The 16192-nt window shown below is 48.8% G+C and overlaps 1 long non-coding RNA gene across 49 annotated transcripts; it reads left to right on the top strand.

Annotated features, from left to right (window-relative positions):
- The first annotated feature begins 369 nt into the window (after window positions 1-369).
- Window positions 370-16177, top strand: LOC128074708 (uncharacterized). 49 transcript variants are annotated; one of them, XR_008203383.1, is made up of 11 exons: window positions 373-715; window positions 822-873; window positions 1453-1556; window positions 1714-1869; window positions 4438-4489; window positions 5326-5377; window positions 5587-5690; window positions 8879-8982; window positions 11387-11438; window positions 11596-11699; window positions 14727-14905. It is a non-coding gene; the product is annotated as an uncharacterized LOC128074708 (long non-coding RNA). The 49 variants fall into 49 exon arrangements; XR_008203352.1 differs by lacking the exon at window positions 822-873 and adding an exon at window positions 7677-7728 and having other exon boundaries at window positions 374-715; XR_008203371.1 differs by lacking the exons at window positions 822-873; window positions 11596-11699 and adding exons at window positions 13766-13836; window positions 16033-16177 and having other exon boundaries at window positions 376-715; window positions 11387-11471; window positions 14779-14882.
- The last annotated feature ends 15 nt before the right edge of the window (window positions 16178-16192 follow it).

Here is a 16192-nt window from a genome sequence, read left to right on the forward strand (position 1 = left end):
CCCCAGAACTGCTGGGGTTGGAATGGGTCCTTAAAGGTCACAGAACCATGGAACCCCAGAACTGGTTGGGTTGGAATGGGCCTTAAAGGTCACAGAACTATGGAACCCCAGAACTGCTTGGTTTGGAATCGTCCTTAAAGGTCACAGAACCATGGAACCCCAGAACTGCTTGGGTTGGAACTGAACTTAAAGGTCACAGAACCATGGAACCCCAGAACTGGTTGGGATGGAACGGATCCTTAAAGGTCACAGAACCATGGAACCCCAGAACTGGCTGGGTTGGAACTGAACTTAAAGGTCACAGAACCATGGAACCCCAGAACTGCTTGGGTTGGAATGGGTCCTTAAAGGTCACAGAACCATGGAACCCCAGAACTGGCTGGGTTGCAACTGAACTTAAAGGTCACAGAACCATGGAACCCCAGAACTGCTTGGGTTGGAATGGGTCCTTAAAGATCACAGAACCATGGAACCCTAGAACTGGTTGGGATGGAATGGTCCTTAAAGATCACAGAGCCATGGAACCCCAGAACTGGCTGGGTTGGAATGGGTCCTTAAAGGTCACAGAACCATGGAACCCCAGAACTCTTGGGTTGGAATGGACCTTAAAGGTCACAGAACCATGGAACCCTACAACTGGCTGGGTTGGAATGGAACTTAAAGGTCACAGAACCATGGAACCCTAGAACTGCTTGGGTTGGAATGGTCCTTAAAGGTCACAGAACCATGGAACCCGAGAACAGATTGGGTTGGAATGGGTCCTTAAAGGTCACAGAACCATGGAACCCCAGAACTGGTTGGGTTGGAACGGGTCCTTAAAGGTCACAGAACCATGGAACCCCAGAACTGGTTGGGTTGGAATGGTCCTTAATGGTCACAGAACCATGGAATAGTAGAACTGGTTGGGTTGGAACTGAACTTAAAGGTCAAAGAACCATGGAACCCCAGAACTGCTTGGGTTGGAATGGGTCCTTAAAGGTCACAGAACAATGGAACCCCAGCACTGGCTGGGTTGGAATGGGTCCTTAAAGGTCACAGAGCCATGGAACCCCAGAACTGCTTGGGATGGAATGGGTCCTTAAAGGTCACAGAACCATGGAACCCCAGAACTGGTTGGGTTGGAATGGGTCCTTAAAGGTCACAGAACCATGGAACCCCAGAACTGCTTGGAATGGAATGGGTCCTTAAAGGTCACAGAACCATGGAACTCCAGAACTGCTTGGGTTGGAATGGTCCTTAAAGGTCACAGAACCATGGAACCCCAGAACTGCTTGGGTTGCAATGGGTCCTTAAAGGTCACAGAACCATGGAACCCCAGAACTCGTTGGGTTGGAATGGTCCTTAAAGGTCACAGAACCATGGAACCCCAGAACTGCTTGGGTTGGAATGGTCCTTAAAGGTCACAGAACCATGGAACCCCAGAACTGGCTGGGTTGGAATGGGTCCTTAAAGGTCACAGAACCATGGAACCCCAGAACTGGTTGGGTTGGAATGGTCCTTAAAGGTCACAGAACCATGGAACCCCAGAACTGGTTGGGTTGGAATGGAACTTAAAGGTCACAGAACCATGGAACCCCAGAACTGGCTGGGTTGGAATGGGTCCTTAAAGGTCAAAGAACCATGGAACCCCAGAACTGGTTGGGTTGGAACTGAACTTAAAGGTCACAGAACCATGGAACCCCAGAACTGGCTGGGTTGGAATGGTCCTTAAAGGTCACAGAACCATGGAACCCCAGAACTGCTTGGGTTGGAATGGTCCTTAAAGGTCACAGAACCATGGAACCCTAGAACTGGCTGGGTTGGAATGGTCCTTAAAGGTCACAGAACCATGGAACCCCAGAACTGGCTGGGTTGGAATGGTCCTTAAAGGTCACAGAACCATGGAACCCCAGAACTGCTTGGGATGGAATGGGTCCTTAAAGGTCACAGAACCATGGAACCCCAGAACTGGTTGGGATGGAAGGGGTCCTTAAAGGTCACAGAACCATGGAACCCAAGAAATGCTAGGGATGAAATGGGTCCTTAAAGGTCACAGAACCATGGAACCCCAGAACTGCTTGGGTTGGAATGGTCCTTAAAGGTCACAGAACCATGGAACCCCAGAACTGGCTGGGTTGGAATGGGTCCTTAAAGGTCACAGAACCATGGAACCCCAGAACTGCTTGGGTTGGAATGGGTCCTTAAAGGTCACAGAACCATGGAACCACAGAATTGGCTGGGTTGGAATGGGTCCTTAAAGGTCACAGAACCATGGAACCCTAGAACTGGTTGGGTTGGAATGGGTCCTTAAAGGTCACAGAACCATGGAACCCCAGAACTGCTTGGGATGGAATGGGTCCTTAAAGGTCACAGAACCATGGAACCCCAGAACTGGTTGGGTTGGAATGGGTCCTTAAAGGTCACAGAACCATGGAACCCCAGAACTGCTTGGGATGGAATGGGTCCTTAAAGGTCACAGAACCATGGAACCCAAGAACTACTTGGGTTGGAATGGGTCCTTAAAGGTCACAGAACCATGGAACCAAAGAACTGCTTGGTTTGGAATGGTCCTTAAAGGTCACAGAACCAGGGAACTCGAGAAATGGTTGGGTTGGAATCAAACTGAAGGGTCACAAAACCATGGAATCCAAAAACTGCATAGGTTGGAATGGTCCTTAAAGGTCACAGAACCATGGAACCCCAGAACTGGTTGGGTTGGAATGGGTCCTTAAAGGTCACAGAACCATGGAACCCCAGAACTGCTTGGGTTGGAATGGGTCCTTAAAGGTCACAGAACCATGGAACCTGAGAACTGGTTGGGTTGGAATGGGTCCTTAAAGGTCACAGAACCATGGAACCCAAGAACTGCTTGGGTTGGAATGGACCTTTAAAATCACATAACGATGGAACCCCAGAACTGCTTGGGTTGGAACTGAACTTAAAGGTCAAAGAACCATGGAACCCCAGAACTGCTTGTGTTGGAATGGACCTCAAAAGTCACAGAACCATGGAACCTCAGAACTGGGTGGGTTGGAATGGACTTAAAGGTCACAGAACCATGGAACCCCAGAACTGGGTGGGTTGGAATGGGCCTTAAAGGTCACACAACAATGGAACCCCAGAACTGGTTGGGTTGGAATGGGTCCTTAAAGGTCACAGAGCCATGGAACCCAAGAACTCCTTGGGTTGGAATGGACCTTTAAAATCACATAACGATGGAACCCCAGAACTGCTTGGGTTGGAACAGAATTTAAAGGTCACAGAACAACAGAACCCTAAAAATGCCTAGGTGGGAAGGGTCCTTAAAGGTCACTGAACCATGGAACCCCAGAACTGGTTGGGTTGGAATGGGCCTTAAAGGTCACAGAACCATGGAACCCCAGAACTGCTGGGGTTGGAATGGGTCCTTAAAGGTCACAGAACCATGGAACCCCAGAACTGGTTGGGTTGGAATGGGCCTTAAAGGTCACAGAACTATGGAACCCCAGAACTGCTGGGGTTGGAATGGGTCCTTAAAGGTCACAGAACCATGGAACCCCAGAACTGGTTGGGTTGGAATGGGCCTTAAAGGTCACAGAACCATGGAACCCCAGAACTGCTGGGGTTGGAATGGGTCCTTAAAGGTCACAGAACCATGGAACCCCAGAACTGCTTGTGTTGGAATGGTCCTTAAAGGTCACAGAACCATGGAACCCCAGAACTGGCTGGGTTGGAACTGAACTTAAAGGTCACAGAACCATGGAACCCCAGAACTGGTTGGGTTGGAACTGAACTTAAAGGTCACAGAACCATGGAACCCCAGAACTGCTTGGGTTGGAATGGAACTAAAAAGTCACAGAACCATGGAACCCCAGAACTGGTGGGGTTGGAATGGGTCCTTAAAGGTCACAGAACCATGGAACCCCAGAATTGGCTGGGTTGGAATGGGTCCTTAAAGGTCACAGAGCCATGGAACCCCAGAACTGCTTGGGTTGGAATGGTCCTTAAAGGTCACAGAACCATGGAACCCCAGAACTCTTGGGTTGGAATGGACCTTAAAGGTCACAGAACCATGGAACCCTACAACTGGCTGGGTTGGAATGGGTCCTTAAAGGTCACAGAACCATGGAACCCCAGAACTGCTTGGGTTGGAATGGAACTAAAAAGTCACAGAACCATGGAACCCCAGAACTGGTGGGGTTGGAATGGTCCTTAAACGTCACAGAACCACGGAATCCTAGAACTGCTTGGGTTGGAATGGTCCTTAAAGGTCACAGAACCATGGAACCCCAGAACTGGCTGGGCTGGAATGGGTCCTTAAAGGTCACAGAACCATGGAACCCCAGAACTGCTTGGGTTGGAATGGTCCTTAAAGGACACAGAACCATGGAACCCCAGAACTCTTGGGTTGGAATGGACCTTAAACACCACAGAACCATGGAACCCTACAACTGGCTGGGTTGGAATGGGTCCTTAAAGGTCACAGAACCATGGAACCCTAGAACTGCTTGGGTTGGAATGGTCCTTAAAGGTCACAGAACAATGGAACCCCAGAACTGGAGGGGTTGGAATGGTCCTTAAACGTCACAGAACCATGGAACCCCAGAACTGCTTGGGTTGGATCTGATCTTAAAAGTCACAGAACCATGGAACCCCAGAACTGGTTGGGATGGAATGGGTCCTTAAAGGTCACAGAACCATGGAACCTGAGAATTGGGTGGGTTGGAATGGACCTTAAAGGTCACAGAACCATGGAACCCCAGAACTGCTTGGAATGGAATGGGTCCTTAAAGGTCACAGAACCATGGAACCCCAGAACTGCTTGGGTTGGAATGGGTCCTTAAAGGTCACACAACAATGGAATGCCTAGAACTGCTTGGGTAGGAATGGTCCTTAAAGGTCACAGAGCCATGGAACCCAAGAACTCCTTGGGTTGGAATGGACCTTTAAAATCACATAACGATGGAACCCCAGAACTGCTTGGGTTGGAACAGAATTTAAAGGTCACAGAACAACAGAACCCTAAAAATGCCTAGGTGGGAATGGTCCTTAAAGGTCACAGAACCATGGAACCCCAGAACTGGTGGGGTTGGAACTGAACTTAAAGGTCACAGAACCATGGAACTCGAGAACGGGTTTGGTTGGAATGGTCCTTAAAGGTCACAGAAACACAGAACCCTTGAACTGCTTGGGTTGGAATGGACTTAAAGGTCACAGAACCATGGAACCAAAGAACTGCTTGGGATGGAATGGTCCTTAAAGGTCACAGAACCATGGAACCCCAGAACTGCTTGGGTTGGAATGGTCCTTAAAGGTCACAGAACCATGGAACCCCAGAACTGGCTGGGTTGGAATGGGTCCTTAAAGGTCACAGAACCATGGAACCCCAGAACTGGTTGGGTTGGAATGGTCCTTAAAGGTCACAGAACCATGGAACCCGAGAACTGATTGGGTTGGAATGGGTCTTAAAGGTCACAGAACGATGGAACCCCAGAACTGGTTGGGTTGGAACTGAACTTAAAGGTCACAGAACCATGGAACCTGAGAACTGGCTGGGTTAGAACGGGTCCTTAAAGGTCAAAGAACCATGGAATAGTAGAACTGGTTGGGTTGGAACTGAACTTAAAGGTCACAGAACCATGGAACCCCAGAACTGGTTGGGTTGGAATGGTCCTTAAAGGTCACAGAACCATGGAACCCCAGAACTGGTTGGGTTGGAATGGTCCTTAAAGGTCAGAGAACCATGGAACCCCAGAACTGCATGGGTTGGAATGGTCCTTAAAGGTCAAAGAACCATGGAATAGTAGAACTGGTTGGGTTGGAACTGAACTTAAAGGTCACAGAACCATGGAACCCCAGAACTGCTTGGGTTGGAATGGTCCTTAAAGGTCACAGAACCATGGAACCCCAGAACTGGTTGGATTGGAATGGGTCCTTAAAGGTCACAGAACCATGGAACCCTAGAACTCCTTGGGTTGGAATGGGTCCTTAAAGGTCACAGAACCATGGAACCCTAGAACTCCTTGGGTTGGAATGGGTCCTTAAAGGTCACAGAACCATGGAACCCCAGAACTGCTTGGGTTGGAATGGGTCCTTAAAGGTCACAGAACCATGGAACCCCAGAACTGGCTGGGTTGGAATGGGTCCTTAAAGGTCACAGAACCATGGAACCCCAGAACTGCTTTGGTTGGAATGGGTCCTTAAAGGTCACAGAACCATGGAACCCCAGAACTGGTTGGGTTGGAATGGGTCCTTAAACGTCACAGAACCATGGAACCCCAGAACTGCTTGGGTTGGAACTGAACTTAAAGGTCACAGAACCATGGAACCCCAGAACTGCTTGTGTTGGAATGGACCTCAAAAGTCACAGAACCATGGAACCCCAGAACTGGCTGGGTTGGAATGGGTCCTTAAAGGTCACAGAACCATGGAACCCCAGAACTGGGTGGGTTGGAATGGTCCTTAAAGGTCACAGAACCATGGAACCCCAGAACTGCTTGGGTTAGAATGGGTCCTTAAAGGTCACAGAACCATGGAACCCAAGAACTCCTTGGGTTGGAATGGACCTTTAAAATCACATAACGATGGAACCCCAGAACTGCTTGGGTTGGAACAGAATTTAAAGGTCACAGAACAACAGAACCCTAAAAATGCCTAGGTGGGAAGGGTCCTTAAAGGTCACTGAACCATGGAACCCCAGAACTGGTTGGGTTGGAATGGGCCTTAAAGGTCACAGAACCATGGAACCCCAGAACTGCTGGGGTTGGAATGGGTCCTTAAAGGTCACAGAACCATGGAACCCCAGAACTGCTTGGGTTGGAATGGGCCTTAAAGGTCACAGAACTATGGAACCCCAGAACTGGTTGGAATGGGTCCTTAAAGGTCACAGAACCATGGAACCCCAGAACTGGTTGGGTTGGAACTGAACTTAAAGGTCACAGAACCATGGAACCCCAGAACTGCTTGTGTTGGAATGGACCTCAAAAGTCACAGAACCATGGAACCCCAGAACTGCTTGGGTTGGAACTGAACTTAAAGGTCACAGAACCATGGAACCCCAGAACTGGTTGGGTTGGAACTGAACTTAAAGGTCACAGAACCATGGAACCTGAGAATTGGGTGGGTTGGAATGGACCTTAAAGGTCACAGAACCATGGAACCCCAGAACTGCTTGGAATGGAATGGGTCCTTAAAGGTCACAGAACCATGGAACCCCAGAACTGCTTGGGTTGGAATGGGTCCTTAAAGGTCACAGAGCCATGGAACCCCAGAACTGCTTGGGTTGGAATGGGTCCTTAAAGGTCACAGAACCATGGAACCCCAGAACTGCTTGGGTAGGAATGGTCCTTAAAGGTCACAGAACCATGGAACCCCAGAACTCCTTGGGTTGGAATGGACCTTAAAAGGTCACATAACCATGGAACCCCAGAACTGCTTGGGTTGGAATGGACCTCAAAAGTCACAGAACCATGGAACCCCAGAACTGGCTGGGTTGGAACTGAACTTAAAGGTCACAGAACCATGGAACCCCAGAACTGGTTGGGTTGGAACTGAACTTAAAGGTCACAGAACCATGGAACCCCAGAACTGCTTGGGTTGGAATGGAACTAAAAGGTCACAGAACCATGGAACCCCAGAACCGGTGGGGTTGGAATGGTCCTTAAACGTAACAGAACCATGGAACCCCATTATTGGCTGGGTTGGAATGGTCCTTAAAGGTCACAGAACCATGGAACCCCAGAACTGCTTGGGTTGGAATGGACCTTAAAGGTCACAGAACCATGGAACCCTACAACTGGCTGGGTTGGAATGGGTCCTTAAAGGTCACAGAACAATGGAACCCCAGAACTGGTGGGGTTGGAATGGTCCTTAAACGTCACAGAACCATGGAACCCAAGAATTGCTAGGGATGAAATGGGTCCTCAAGGGTCACAGAACCATGGAACCCCAGAACTGCTTGGGTTGGATCTGATCTTAAAAGTCACAGAACCATGGAACCCCAGAACTGGTTGGGATGGAATGGGTCCTTAAAGGTCACAGAACCATGGAACCTGAGAATTGGGTGGGTTGGAATGGACCTTAAAGGTCACAGAACCATGGAACCCCAGAACTGCTTGGAATGGAATGGGTCCTTAAAGGTCACAGAACCATGGAACCCCAGAACTGCTTGGGTTGGAATGGGTCCTTAAAGGTCACAGAACCATGGAACCCCAGAACTGCTTGGGTTGGAATGGACCTCAAAAGTCACAGAACCATGGAACCCCAAAACTGGTTGGGTTGGAACTGAACTTAAAGGTCACAGAGCCATGGAACCCCAGAAATGCTTGGGTAGGAATGGTCCTTAAAGGTCACAGAGCCATGGAACCCAAGAACTCGTTGGGTTGGAATGGACCTTTAAAATCACATAACGATGGAACCCCAGAACTGCTTGGGTTGGAACAGAATTTAAAGGTCACAGAACAACAGAACCCTAAAAATGCCTAGGTGGGAAGGGTCCTTAAAGGTCACAGAACCATGGAACCCCAGAACTGGTGGGGTTGGAACTGAACTTAAAGGTCATAGAACCATGGAACTCGAGAACGGGTTTGGTTGGAATGGTCCTTAAAGGTCACAGAAACACAGAACCCTTGAACTGCTTGGGTTGGAATGGACTTAAAGGTCACAGAACCATGGAACCAAAGAACTGCTTGGGATGGAATGGTCCTTAAAGGTCACAGAGCCATGGAACCCCAGAACTGGCTGGGTTGGAATGGGTCCTTAAAGGTCACAGAACCATGGAACCCCAGAACTGGTTGGGTTGGAACTGAACTTAAAGGTCACAGAACCATGGAACCTGAGAACTGGCTGGGTTAGAACGGGTCCTTAAAGGTCAAAGAACCATGGAATAGTAGAACTGGTTGGGTTGGAACTGAACTTAAAGGTCACAGAACCATGGAACCCCAGAACTGGTTGGGTTGGAATGGTCCTTAAAGGTCAGAGAACCATGGAACCCCAGAACTGGTTGGGTTGGAATGGTCCTTAAAGGTCACAGAACCATGGAACCCCAGAACTGCATGGGTTGGAATGGTCCTTAAAGGTCAAAGAACCATGGAATAGTAGAACTGGTTGGGTTGGAACTGAACTTAAAGGTCACCGAACCATGGAACCCCAGAACTGGTTGGATTGGAATGGTCCTTAAAGGTCACAGAACCATGGAACCCTAGAACTCCTTGGGTTGGAATGGGTCCTTAAAGGTCACAGAACCATGGAACCCTAGAACTCCTTGGGTTGGAATGGGTCCTTAAAGGTCACAGAACCATGGAACCCCAGAACTGCTTGGGTTGGAATGGGTCCTTAAAGGTCACAGAACCATGGAACCCCAGAACTGGCTGGGTTGGAATGGGTCCTTAAAGGTCACAGAGCCATGGAACCCCAGAACTGCTTGGGTTGGAATGGGTCCTTAAAGGTCACAGAGCCATGGAACCCCAGAACTGCTTGGGTTGGAATGGGTCCTTAAAGGTCACAGAGCCATGGAACCCCAGAACTGCTTGGGTTGGAATGGGTCCTTAAAGGTCACAGAGCCATGGAACCCCAGAACTGCTTGGGTTGGAATGGGTCCTTAAAGGTCACTGAACCATGGAACCCCAGAACTGGTTGGGTTGGAACTGAACTTAAAGGTCACAGAACCATGGAACCCCAGAACTGGCTGGGTTGGAATGGACTTAAAGGTCACAGAACCATGGAACCCCAGAACTGGGTGGGTTGGAATGGTCCTTAAAGGTCACAGAACCATGGAACCCCAGAACTGCTTGGGTTAGAATGGGTCCTTAAAGGTCACAGAGCCATGGAACCCAAGAACTCCTTGGGTTGGAATGGCCCTTTAAAATCACATAACGATGGAACCCCAGAACTGCTTGGGTTGGAACAGAATTTAAAGGTCACAGAACAACAGAACCCTAAAAATGCCTAGGTGGGAAGGGTCCTTAAAGGTCACTGAACCATGGAACCCCAGAACTGCTTGGGTTGGAATGGGCCTTAAAGGTCACAGAACCATGGAACCCCAGAACTGCTGGGGTTGGAATGGGTCCTTAAAGGTCACAGAACCATGGAACCCCAGAACTGCTTGGGTTGGAATGGGCCTTAAAGGTCACAGAACTATGGAACCCCAGAACTGGTTGGAATGGGTCCTTAAAGGTCACAGAACCATGGAACCCCAGAACTGCTTGGGTTGGAACTGAACTTAAAGGTCACAGAACCATGGAACCCCAGAACTGCTTGTGTTGGAATGGACCTCAAAAGTCACAGAACCATGGAACCCCAGAACTGGCTGGGTTGGAACTGAACTTAAAGGTCACAGAACCATGGAACCCCAGAACTGGTTGGGTTGGAACTGAACTTAAAGATCACAGAGCCATGGAACCCCAGAACTGGTGGGGTTGGAATGGTCCTTAAACGTCACAGAACCATGGAACCCAAGAATTGCTAGGGATGAAATGGGTCCTCAAGGGTCACAGAACCATGGAACCCCAGAACTGCTTGGGTTGGATCTGATCTTAAAAGTCACAGAACCATGGAACCCCAGAACTGGTTGGGATGGAATGGGTCCTTAAAGGTCACAGAACCATGGAACCTGAGAATTGGGTGGGTTGGAATGGACCTTAAAGGTCACAGAACCATGGAACCCCAGAACTGCTTGGAATGGAATGGGTCCTTAAAGGTCACAGAACCATGGAACCCCAGAACTGCTTGGGTTGGAATGGGTCCTTAAAGGTCACTGAACCATGGAACCCCAGAACTGCTTGGGTTGGAATGGGTCCTTAAAGGTCACAGAACCATGGAACCCCAGAACTGCTTGGGTTGGAATGGGTCCTTAAAGGTCACAGAACCATGGAACCCCAGAACTGCTTGGGTTGGAATGGGTCCTTAAAGGTCACAGAACCATGGAACCCCAGAACTGCTTGGGTAGGAATGGTCCTTAAAGGTCACAGAGCCATGGAACCCAAGAACTCCTTGGGTTGGAATGGGCCTTTAAAATCACATAACGATGGAACCCCAGAACTGCTTGGGTTGGAACAGAATTTAAAGGTCACAGAACAACAGAACCCTAAAAATGCCTAGGTGGGAAGGGTCCTTAAAGGTTACTGAACCATGGAACCCCAGAACTGGTTGGGTTGGAATGGGCCTTAATGGTCACAGAACCATGGAACCCCAGAACTGGTGGGGTTGGAACTGAACTTAAAGGTCACAGAACCATGGAACTCGAGAACGGGTTTGGTTGGAATGGTCCTTAAAGGTCACAGAAACACAGAACCCTTGAACTGCTTGGGTTGGAATGGACTTAAAGGTCACAGAACCATGGAACCAAAGAACTGCTTGGGATGGAATGGTCCTTAAAGGTCACAGAGCCATGGAACCCCAGAACTGGCTGGGTTGGAATGGGTCCTTAAAGGTCACAGAACCATGGAACCCCAGAACTGGTTGGGTTGGAATGGTCCTTAAAGGTCACAGAACCATGGAACCCCAGAACTGGTTGGGTTGGAACTGAACTTAAAGGTCACAGAACCATGGAACCTGAGAACTGGCTGGGTTAGAACGGGTCCTTAAAGGTCAAAGAACCATGGAATAGTAGAACTGGTTGGGTTGGAACTGAACTTAAAGGTCACAGAACCATGGAACCCCAGAACTGGTTGGGTTGGAATGGTCCTTAAAGGTCACAGAGCCATGGAACCCCAGAACTGGTTGGGTTGGAATGGTCATTAAAGGTCAAAGAACCATGGAACCCTAGAACTCCTTGGGTTGGAATGGGTCCTTAAAGGTCACAGAACCATGGAACCCTAGAACTCCTTGGGTTGGAATGGGTCCTTAAAGGTCACAGAACCATGGAACCCTAGAACTCCTTGGGTTGGAATCGGTCCTTAAAGGTCACAGAACAATGGAACCCCAGCACTGGCTGGGTTGGAATGGGTCCTTAAAGGTCACAGAGCCATGGAACCCCAGAACTGCTTGGGTTGGAATGGGTCCTTAAAGGTCACACAACAATGGAATGCCTAGAACTGCTTGGGTTGGAATGGGTCCTTAAAGGTCACAGAGCCATGGAACCCCAGAACTCCTTGGGTTGGAATGGACCTTTAAAATCACATAACGATGGAACCCCAGAACTGCTTGGGTTGGAACAGAATTTAAAGGTCACAGAACAACAGAACCCTAAAAATGCCTAGGTGGGAATGGTCCTTAAAGGTCACAGAACCATGGAACCCCAGAACTGGTGGGGTTGGAACTGAACTTAAAGGTCACAGAACCATGGAACTCGAGAACGGGTTTGGTTGGAATGGTCCTTAAAGGTCACAGAAACACAGAACCCTTGAACTGCTTGGGTTGGAATGGACTTAACGGTCACAGAACCATGGAACCAAAGAACTGCTTGGGATGGAATGGTCCTTAAAGGTCACAGAGCCATGGACCCCCAGAACTGCTTGGGTTGGAATGGGTCCTTAAAGATCACAGAACCATGGAACCCAAGAAATGCTTGGGTTGGAATGCACCTTAAAGGTCACAGAACCATGGAACCCCAGAACTGGTTGGGTTGGAACTGAACTTAAAGGTCACAGAACCATGGAACCTTAGAAATGAATTGGTTGGAATGGATATTAAAGGTCAGAGAACAATGGAACTCGAGAAATGGTTGGGTTGGAATCAAACTGAAGGGTCACAAAACCATGGAATCCAAAAACTGCATAGGTTGGAATGGTCCTTAAAGGTCACACAACAATGGAACCCCAGAACTGGTTGGGTTGGAATGGGTCCTTAAAGGTCACAGAGCCATGGAACCCAAGAACTCCTTGGGTTGGAATGGACCTTTAAAATCACATAACGATGGAACCCCAGAACTGCTTGGGTTGGAACAGAATTTAAAGGTCACAGAACAACAGAACACTAAAAATGCCTAGGTGGGAAGGGTCCTTAAAGGTCACTGAACCATGGAACCCCAGAACTGGTTGGGTTGGAATGGTCCTTAAAGGTCACAGAACCATGGAACCCCAGAACTGCTGGGGTTGGAATGGGTCCTTAAAGGTCACAGAACCATGGAACCCCAGAACTGCTTGGGTTGGAATGGGCCTTAAAGGTCACAGAACTATGGAACCCCAGAACTCGTTGGAATGGGTCCTTAAAGGTCACAGAACCATGGAACCCCAGAACTGCTTGTGTTGGAATGGACCTCAAAAGTCACAGAACCATGGAACACCAGAACTGGCTGGGTTGGAACTGAACTTAAAGGTCACAGAACCATGGAACTCGAGAACGGGTTTGGTTGGAATGGTCCTTAAAGGTCACAGAAACACAGAACCCTTGAACTGCTTGGGTTGGAATGGACTTAAAGGTCACAGAACCATGGAACCAAAGAACTGCTTGGGATGGAATGGTCCTTAAAGGTCACAGAGCAAAGGAACCCCAGAAATGCTTGGGTTGGAATGGGTCCTTAAAGGTCACAGAACCATGGAATCTGAGAATTGGGTGGGTTGGAATTGTCCTAAAATGTCACAGAACCATGGAACCCCAGAACTGGTTGGGTTGGAATGGACCTTAAAGGTCACAGAACCATGGAACCCCAGAACTGGCTGGGATGGAATGGAACTTAAAGGTCACAGAACCATGGAACCCCAGAACTGCTTGAGTTGGAACTGATCTTAAAGGTCACAGAACCATGGAACCTTAGAAATGGATTGGTTGGAATGGATATTAAAGGTCAGAGAACAATGGAACTCGAGAAATGGTTGGGTTGGAATCAAACTGAAGGGTCACTGAACCATGGAATCCAAAAACTGCATAGGTTGGAATGGTCCTTAAAGGTCACAGAACCATGGAACCCCAGAACTGGTTGGGTTGGAATGGAACTAAAAGGTCACAGAACCATGGAACCCCAGAACTGCTTGGGTTGGAATGGGTCCTTAAAGGTCACAGAACCATGGAACCCCAGAACTGGCTGGGTTGGAATGGGTCCTTAAAGGTCACAGAACCATGGAACTCAAGAAACGCTAGGGATGAAATGGGTCCTCAAGGGTCACAAAACCATGGAATCCAAAAACTGCATAGGTTGGAATGGTCCTTAAAGGTCACAGAACCATGGAACCCTAGAATTGTTTGGGTTGGAACAGAACTTCAAGGACACAGAACCGTGGAACCCATAAACTGGTTGTGTTGGAATGGTCCTTTAAGGCCAGAAAACCACAGAACCCTAAAAACGTCTCGGTGGGAATGGGTCTTTAAAGGTCACAGAACAACAGAACCCTAAAAATGCCTGGGTGCGAATGAGTCCATTCAGGAAACAGAACCATGGAACCAAAGAACTGCTTGGGATGGAATGGTCCTTAAAGGTCACAGAACCATGGAACCCCAGAACTGGCTGGGTTGGAATGGGTCCTTAAAGGTCACAGAACCATGGAACCCCAGAACTGCTTGGGTTGGAACTGACCTTAAAGGTCACAGAACTATGGAACCCCAGAACTGCTTGGGTTGGAATGGGTCCCTAAAGGTCACAGAACCATGGAACCCCAGAACTGGGTGGGTTGGAACTGAACTTAAAGGTCACAGAACCATGGAACCTCAGAACTGGTTGGGTTGGAATGGACCTCAAAAGTCACAGAACCATGGAACCCCAGAACTGGTTGGGTTGGAACTGAACTTAAAGGTCACAGAACCATGGAACTCGAGAACGGGTTTGGTTGGAATGGTCCTTAAAGGTCACAGAAACACAGAACCCTTGAACTGCTTGGGTTGGAATGGACTTAAAGGTCACAGAACCATGGAACCAAAGAACTGCTTGGGATGGAATGGTCCTTAAAGGTCACAGAACCATGGAACCCCAGAACTGACTGGGTTGGAATGGTCCTTAAAGGTCACAGAACCATGGAACCCCAGAACTGCTGGGGTTGGAATGGTCCTTAAAGGTCACAGAACCATGGAACCCCAGAACTGCTGGGGTTGGAATGGACCTTAAAGGTCACATAACGATGGAACCCCAGAACTGGTTGGGTTGGAATGGTCCTTAAAGGTCACAGAACCATGGAACCCCAGAACAGTTTGAGTTGGAACTGAACTTAAAGATCACAGAACCATGGAACCCTAGAACTGCTTGGGATGGAATGGGTCCTTAAAGGTCACAGAACCATGGAACCTGAGACCTGCTTTGGATGGAATGGGTCCTTAAAGGTCACAGAACCATGGAACCCCAGAACTGCTTGGGTTGGAATGGGTCCCTAAAGGTCACAGAACCATGGAACACAAGAACTGGTTGGCTTGGAATGGCCCTTTAAAATCACATAACGATGGAACCCCAGAACTGCTTGGGTTGGAACAGAATTTAAAGGTCACAGAACAACAGAACCCTAAAAATGCCTAGGTGGGAAGGGTCCTTAAAGGTCACTGAACCATGGAACCCCAGAACTGGTTGGGTTGGAATGGGCCTTAAAGGTCACAGAACCATGCAACCCCAGAACTGCTGGGGTTGGAATGGTCCTTAAAGGTCACAGAAGCATGGAACCCCAGAATTGGGTGGGTTGGAATGGTCCTTAAAGGTCACAGAGCCATGGAACCCCAGAACTGCTTGGGTTGGAATGGTCCTTAAAGGTCACAGAACCATGGAACCCCAGAACTGGTTGGGTTGGAATGGACTTAAAGGTCACAGAACCATGGAACCCCAGAACTGCTGGGGTTGCAATGGGTCTTTAAAGGTCACAGAACCATGGAACCCCAGAACTGCTTGGGTTGGAATGGGTCCTTAAAGGTCACAGAACCATGGAACCCCAGAACTGCTTGGGATGGAATGGACCTTAAAGATCACAGAACCATGGAACCCAAGAAATGCTTGGGTTGGAATGGACCTTAAAGGTCATAGAAGCATGGAACCCCAGAACTGGTTGGGTTGGAATGGGTCCCTAAAGATCACAGAACCATGGAACCCCAGAATTGGTTGGGTTGGAATGGACCTTAAAGGTCATAGAAGCATGGAACCCCAGAACTGCTTGGGTTGGAATGGGTCCTTAAAGGTCACAGAACCATGGAACCCCAGAACTGCTTGGGTTGGAATGGGTCTTAAAGGTCACAGAACCATGGAACCCCAGAACTGGTTGGGTTGGAATGGACCTTAAAGGACACAGAACCATGGAACCCCAGAACTGCTTGGGTTGGAACTGAACTTAAAGGTCACAGAACCATGGAATCCCTAGAACTGGCTGGGTTGGAATGTTCCTTAAAGGTC

This window comes from Tympanuchus pallidicinctus, unplaced genomic scaffold, assembly GCF_026119805.1.
Source record: "Tympanuchus pallidicinctus isolate F22 unplaced genomic scaffold, pur_lepc_1.0 scaffold92, whole genome shotgun sequence".
Lineage (NCBI taxonomy): Eukaryota > Metazoa > Chordata > Aves > Galliformes > Phasianidae > Tympanuchus > Tympanuchus pallidicinctus.